This window comes from Nanorana parkeri, unplaced genomic scaffold (assembly GCF_000935625.1).
Source record: "Nanorana parkeri isolate BGI_ZX_2015 unplaced genomic scaffold, ASM93562v1 scaffold1252, whole genome shotgun sequence".
In the NCBI taxonomy this organism is placed as follows: domain Eukaryota; kingdom Metazoa; phylum Chordata; class Amphibia; order Anura; family Dicroglossidae; genus Nanorana; species Nanorana parkeri.
Window position 1 is genome coordinate 294,721 of NW_017307520.1, and position 7,557 is coordinate 302,277.

Below are 7,557 nucleotides of genomic sequence, written 5' to 3' on the forward strand. Positions count from 1 at the left end.
TTTTTTCCCCGCCCCCCCAGCGGTCTCTTATGTTGCAGTAGCGTGCTGGACTTACCTGAGACCATGCAGAGCACACCATAGATCCTGCATAGCCCACCTGAGACTCTCTATGTTGGGCTCTGCAGCAGTGGCGTCACAATGCCATGCCGCCCCAGTACAGTTGATACCCATGTACTGTAAGAGGGCCCCCCAGACCCCTCACGTGGGTACCGGCCATACCCCCCGATGGCGGTGTTCTATCAAAGGTTGTGACTACGTTAGAATGTGTGACCGGTGACGTGGTCACACGTTTTAACGTAATCCCGTGATCTCACATTCCACAAGGCCCCGGGTGTGCCGGCACCTGCTGCACCGGCGGTAGTTCCGCCACTGGTTGAGGCTTTTCCCCACAGTTCTCCTTAGGGTAACGGGAGGACACAAACTAGCGTCCTCCCGTCACCCTAAGCTCAGTATACTGAGACGCTGTAGCTGAAGCGGATCCCGACAATTATGGAGCCTTTTCCACACCATGTGACAGGCAACCACCAAGCGCTAAACACAAAGCCCCACCCCCTCATCCATATTACTGGATACCAAAGCTGAGGAGTGCATGTCAGCAGCGGCTCTACTCGCTAACATTCCTGGCAATGTCCCCACTGGAACTGCTGAGAAAAAAGGGCAAGAAAGGTGCAGCTTATCTTCTTTGCTTGGACTGCATTGACTTCTGCTGGGGATGTTGGTTTCCTGGTGACATACCTCTTAAAATGGAGACTGCTACTGGGAAACGGGCGAATGGTAACAATATCCCATGTAACTGAATGTACGCCAGACGCCGGTGTATCCAGGGCAGGTGCTGCCACCTAGGCCGCCTAGGGCGCACTGCTGGCTCTGGCAAAGCCTCGACCACTCACCCCCCCACGGTGCCCCCCAGTCTATTTCAAATTGCAAAAGCCAATAGCTGTATGACTACTGCACCTGCCCACTGAGCAGAGGAGCGCAAGTGAGAGATAACTTTCTCTCTCAGGTCCGCTCCTCTACTGCGTGGGTGTGGTTTCAATAGCCAGTCTATAGCTAGATAGCTATATTTCAAACTAAAATAGCCAATGTTAGTCTGGCTATTGTTCCCGGCTGCTTACATCCACCTGTCACCTGCAGAAGCTAGCCGGCGGGAGAATGGGGGCACACCTAGGAGGAGAGGGGGATTGGGTGTTGCACCGTGGGAGGGATGCTGGGGAGTGCAAGTAGATGGTCTTGCCTAGGGCGCAAAATAGTCCAACACCGGCCCTGGGTGTATTCACTGTCAGCCAGCCATAACGGAGCACAGGTCAGGGGCTGGACAGCCACAGGCCATAAATTGCCCATGTCTGATCTACAGCATACTTAAGGCACACTTACCTGGCATGTGCACCCTCCTCCAGCGCTGACCGATCTAGACTGCCAGTTTCTGCTCCATCCACCACCACTGCCATCTCCTCCGCTGTTTCTTCCGGGTCCGCTGTTGTTCTCTTCATTCACTGGACTGTCTCTGATGAGTCCTTGGCTTCATTCCCAGCCTATTACAGATGCTAGGAGTGACCTGGGGTAGGACACTGCATGCGTCATGCTCTGTACAATGTGCACAAGAAATAAAAAACTACTCTGTGCTCTTCCTGCCAAAAAACTTATACTTTCTAGCAGTTAGCAGAGTATACAGTATATTGTTCCACTCCAGTCCTGATTCCAAACAGCTTCAGGAACACCAGAGGCAGCCCATATGAGCCTGTCTCTGCTCTACAGTTTTTTAATCCCGAGTTCACACCTTTGCATTGCATGAAAGTGTGCCAAAGCTCACTCAATGCATCAAAAACGGGCAACGTGCTGGCAGTGCTATTGCTTGTCAATGGCCCCCCAAGCGCGGCTGGTAACACGTTTGTTTGTTCCTGTGTGTGGATGCGTGTCAAATGCGCACAAACGCTCTGCAAAAAAAACGGGGCATGCTTGCAGCTCCAAATGCTGCCTGAGCTACTTTGCCACATTTGTTTACAGTGCGGTAGCCCTTTGATTGAATGGACTAATGTGTGGCAACCATGGCAAACCATAATAGAAGTCACCAGCACTCGATGATATGTGCAAGAAGTACCATGGCAAAAACACATGCGAATGTGCGTGAACGTGCACGAACGTGCATTTGTGTGCATTCCAAACGGTCGCAGCTCCATTACATTTATTAGAATAAAACTTGATTTGATCCATACAATACCATGCCCCAGTCCCCTAAAGCATTTCACCTGTACCAGCTTAGTTGTGGAGACTAAGGCAGGGATTGCAACAAAAGTTTAATTCAGAGCAATGATGCTGGAGATGCGACTGTTTGTTTTTCTACTTTCAGTTTTTAAATTTTTAGGTTTAATTCTGCTTTAAAGTATTACTAAAGGCTAGGCGTTTTTTTCCCTTATTACATTCTCTGCATTAGGGTAAAAAGCGGCCAGTACATTTTAGACTCCCGGTCCCCCTTACACTTACCTGTCAGTGGTGCTTATCACTGCCGCCGGTCCGCGCAGCGATCCTCCGTCCTCAACTTCCTGCTTCTGGGCGAGGATACTGAAGGAAGAGGAGCCATAGGCTCCTTCTGCCGTCAGTAAAAATGCTTGGCTGGGAGGAGGGGCGTGGGCTCCTGCAGGACTGTGTGTGTCTATGGATGTACACAGCCACTGCGGGCATGGCTGTGAACGAGCACGCACGGGTGCCTCCACAGAAGCCGCTTAGCTGATGGAGGCGCCAGTGCAGAGGGCGGGGTGAAAAGTGCTGCGGGGGCCCACTAGAAAACGAGGATCTGAAGGATTTAAGAAAAAAATATTTCTATATAAATGCAGTCTCCTAGTAATAAAAAAATATGTAAAAAATAAAGATTTATTATTATTTTCAAGAAAGACTTATCCTTGCAGTGAGGAATGTCCCATGGCATCCTCACAACTAATGCAAGTCAGTCCCTACACCACTGGAGCCCAGGGGAGGAGAAGCTGTGGGGACCAGTCTAGCAGCCCAGCAGGACCATGGATCAGGTAGGTACATTTTGTTTAGGGGGCTCCCATACAGCAGGTTTACTTACCTGATCCTCGGTTCTGCCGCCTCCCTCTGTGTTGCTAGTTCAGCCCCAAGTCCTATGCATGCCCATTGACTTGCATTAGAGGACGCTGAAGCGGAAGGGGAGAGACGTGAGTGGTGACTTTGGCGAGACAGGGTTATTCACAAAAGGGTGAAGAGTTTGGAGAAGGCAGGAGAAGTGAACAATCTAGGACAACGTAGATGAACTGGAAAGTGAGCTGAATTAGAGAATTTTTCCAAATCGGCTAGGTTGTCCTAGATTGTTCACTTCTCCTGCCTTCTCCAAACACTTCATCCTTTTGTGACTAACCATGGGGATTAGCATTAGATGTTTTTTCCATGCCATGAATATAGAACCTTTGGTTTATCAAACTGTGACGGTAACATCCCCCTCCTCCTCCCCTCTATATAGGTGGAGGGGACAGCATGTGTGAGGAGCTATCTTTGCTCATCTAATTAGTATCTACAAAATATGGGGAATATTAGTTAGTTTTTTCGTACTGTCGCGTGCTATATATTGTTTGATATTATATTATATTGTAATTTGCAGTATCCATGGATGGGAATTTAACCTTTTCTCTCGGTACTCATATACGTCCCTCACTCCCTACATCATCTGGGCGGTGGGTTCTGTCCCCCTGGAGATGTGAATTCATCCACCACTGGAACCCCAACAAGGTTATTTATTTTTCAATGGTTACTAGTATGTGATGTAAAAGTGTGTATCCTTATAGATAGACGTATGCATACCCATGATATTCAAATATTGCAGGCAGCCGCTTATCTTCCTGAGGAAGCTTTTTTAAGCGAAACGCGTAGAAGGCTGGACCCACGGTGCACTGACACAAGACTGGATTTGCCAATGACATTATATGATGAATCTCTTTATGTATATATATATGAAATATATGTTTAAATGCTTACCATAATGGCTGATGCCGTGTATGTGGCTGTGTGGTCCAGGAAGGCCTAAAAATGCCTAAAATCAATTTTAAACTCTTTTGGGGTTGTTGTGGATACAATATTATAATGGTTTTATCTTTATTTATCTGTATAATAAAAATATATTTATTTAAAGACATATGTGCAATATGTGTTCTTCATGCTTAGAGTGACACCTTAAAAGCCCCACATTCTCTACCTTTTGTTATAACCATGAGGATTAGGTGAGCAAAACTGCTTTATTTTAGCCTCTTAGGCAAAACCAGCAATTAACCCTTGCAATGCAGGGTAGCCCCAGTGCAAGAGTACGTTTTATATAATGCCTGGAGTTCTTGTTTACTAACGTGTGCGCATTTATTATTGTTTTCTGAAAGGTGGACTTTGCCGTTAGCACTTGCGGGCCGTTGTCAGTTACATTTGCCATCCTCCCTCTTTTGATTTGGGTAAACTTCGTTCCACCAATCTAAAAAATGAAGCGTGTTGGCAGTGTGTGGAGCCGCAGAGCCCGGCTACTGGATTTCAGGCTCTCAGCTGGAACACACAGACTGTACTACGAAGAGGAAGCCATCCACCCCTCAGTCACATAGCCACACGCGCGAGGAGGGGGAGAGGCCGGTGACGTCATCTGCCCATGCTGTCACTATTGACGTCTCGCATTCCAGCCGCTCCACGGGGACGCTGTAGAGTTCCTCTCTCATAAATGATGCTCACACACAGCGATCGGACGTTCTTACTGAACGCTCTTGAGCATCTTCAGCTAAACTTTCACTCATCTCTGAAGAAAAGTCCACATAGCACCGGCAAGGCTCTCTGAGGACATTATTGACGGACCGATACTCCTCTAGAAAAAGAAGTCGGATTTTCACTTGACTAAAGAAAAGGACGGCAACTTTTTCTATCTCTGTTATTTTTTTTATTTTAAAAATACTTTTCCCATTGAAGTGTAAAGACGGAACCGTCACAGCAACCAAGTAGGTATCGTGGACTCGGGGGGGCGATTATTTGAGACGATCATTGGTGATGTTTTGTTGTGGCTGCCACAGGAAGGGGACATGATCAACTTGACATCGCTGTCTGTTCTGGAGACTTTCTAGTTCAGCCAGAGAAGATGTCAGTGGCAGAGAGTTATTTAATGCGGTTCCCATGGCAATGATGCTGCTGCTACAGGGCTCCGCTGATGAGGGACGGTCGTTTGTTCCCTTCTTTAACTACATCTGAAAACTAAAGGGCTTTGATAACAACTGCCCAGGAAAGGCAAAAAAAATCAATTGAATGTAAAAGGTTTGTCATATTGGGGCAACACTTTTCTGGTATTATATTAGAAAGTCCTGTGCCAGATACAGGAAAATTGAGCAACAGTTTTCTTGCTATTTCCAACGCATGCGACTAATTCAGGCAGTTCTTATGTGCAACGCTTTTACATTCTGCCACTATGACTGCGACAAATTCCTTACGAAATACGGCCATATCAGTGATCGGAATAGTGGATGTAAATACCACGTCTTCCATGTTAGCCCCCGTTTATATCAAGGTGATATCGTTTTAAGGCTTTTTTGTATAGATTGTGCTTGTGCGTCAAACACACAACAAGTAGTAAAGTATGTCACCAGCACACCTTGGTTAAATCTTCAAGAAGTGATCATTTTAATGATGCGAACACGCAGCTAAACACACAAAAAGGCTTGCGCCACGCGTTTACAAGCATTTCCATTAAGTCTATGTGGCCAAAAGGGCAGAAGTCTGCAGAAAAGTAGCTCATGTACTTGTTTTCAGTATTACTACAGGAGACATTTCTTGTGTTCAGCGTTTTGTAGCTCCGAGCTTTCTGCTACAAAATGCCTAGGTGTGAACAGGGACTTAGAGTAAACTGTGTCCTAAGTGTACTGTCTTGCAATTCTGTGGCAGATTCATTAAACCTTTCCAACAGTGACATGAATCTGTCGCAGGTTGCGCCATTTGTTGTTGTTTCTAATGAGTGTCTACAACACAAATTTCAGGGACAGTCACTGGAAGAGTCTTGTAGACATTGATTAGAAATGTCCCGTCTGTGCAACAATTTTGTCATGTACACCTTACCGACAGTGACATGAATTGCGCCATTGCTTGCACAAACGGGAGACAGATTTCTGTGCCTTGGAGCACTGGGGTCCCTGCTTTGAATCCCGGCCAGGTCACTATTTACAAGAAGTTTGCATGTTCTCCCTGTGCTTGTGTGGGTTTCCTCCGTGTACTCCGGTTTCCTCCCACACTCCAAAGACATGCTGGTAGGTTAATTGTCTCCAGCCTAAATTGTCCCTTGTACATATGTTTTGTGAGATAGGGACCATAGATTGTATGCTCCTTGAGGGCAGGGACTGATGTGAATGTACACCATGTAAAGCACTGCGTAAACTGTCGGTGTTATATAAATACCTGTAATAATTCCGGGGACTGTAATCTGGGGGCTATAAATGTGTTAATGCCATTGATGATAATATTCTGTATGTGAATTCCTTTTTTTTTAAATTTCACATGTATATATTTCTAACATTGCTTACAACTGTCAGCTATTGTTTACATGAATAAATCTTTTTACAAATAGAAAAACAACCCTGTTGCTGGAACTGTCTAAAGGGTGTTAGTTGGAGTTCGGCTTTCATTTGTCTGTTGCTAACTTAAAGTCCATTTAAAGCTACTTGTGCATCCAAAGGTGACCATATGCCATACAATCAGATTGTATAATCTCTTTTAGATCTACCATCAGCTATGTAGTGCAAGGCTCCAAAAAATTTAATACTAATGCATTGAATTGTTTAGGTTTGCTCTCATATTACACAGCTCTGATATTTTATGAAGATTGTACAGATGATGTACAATCATAATGTATAGTGTATGGCCAGTTTAAGACAAACCTGTCAATAGGTGACAACTCTGCTGCAGAACAAATTGAGTTGTCAACCTTGTTAAAGCAAGTGGGGAAAAAGGTATCTACCAGGAGGGTGAACAGGTGATATAATTATGTTACAGGGAGACTCAGAATGAAACAACTGCTGAGTTCATGCCGGTGACAGACTGTGCAGGATACATGTCATTTTTTATTTTCCTTAGACTTCCTCCTGATTTTTTATTAAAAGAGCAGTTTTCACTCACTTGGTGTCATTTTTTATTTTCACATATGAGCTGCTTATGCTCTTGGTGAAGTGAAGCATATATGTCTTTTTTATATTTTCTCCAATATTGCCATTTGGGGGGGCACAAGGGGAGGGGGATGATTTACTAAAAGTGCTGTTTTTATGTTTTTACTCTTAATGATGTGAAGCTTATATGTAATTTTTTTGTACTTTCACCCATACATGCAACTTATTTGGGGGGAGGGGGGATACCAAAAGAGCTGTTTATAGTCTTTGTGAAGAGAAGCATATATGTAATTTTTTTTTAAATAATATCCCCCATACATTGATTTTATTGGGGGGTGATTTAACAAAGAGCTGCTTATACTCTTGGTGAAGCGAACCAATTTTTTAAATTTCTTTCTACATGCACTTTATATGGGGGGGGGGGGTTTACCTAAGG

The 7,557-nt window shown here is 45.0% G+C and overlaps 1 long non-coding RNA gene across 1 annotated transcript in view; it reads right to left on the reverse strand.

The window, feature by feature from the left end:
- Nucleotides 1-1,731: 1,731 nt before the first annotated feature.
- LOC108797279 overlaps nt 1,732-7,557 on the reverse strand; it is an 18,006-nt gene continuing 12,180 nt past the window's right edge. Inside the window, exon 4 of the long non-coding RNA XR_001941871.1 lies at nt 1,732-1,742. This is a non-coding gene — a long non-coding RNA (uncharacterized LOC108797279). The remainder of the gene's footprint in view (nt 1,743-7,557) is intronic.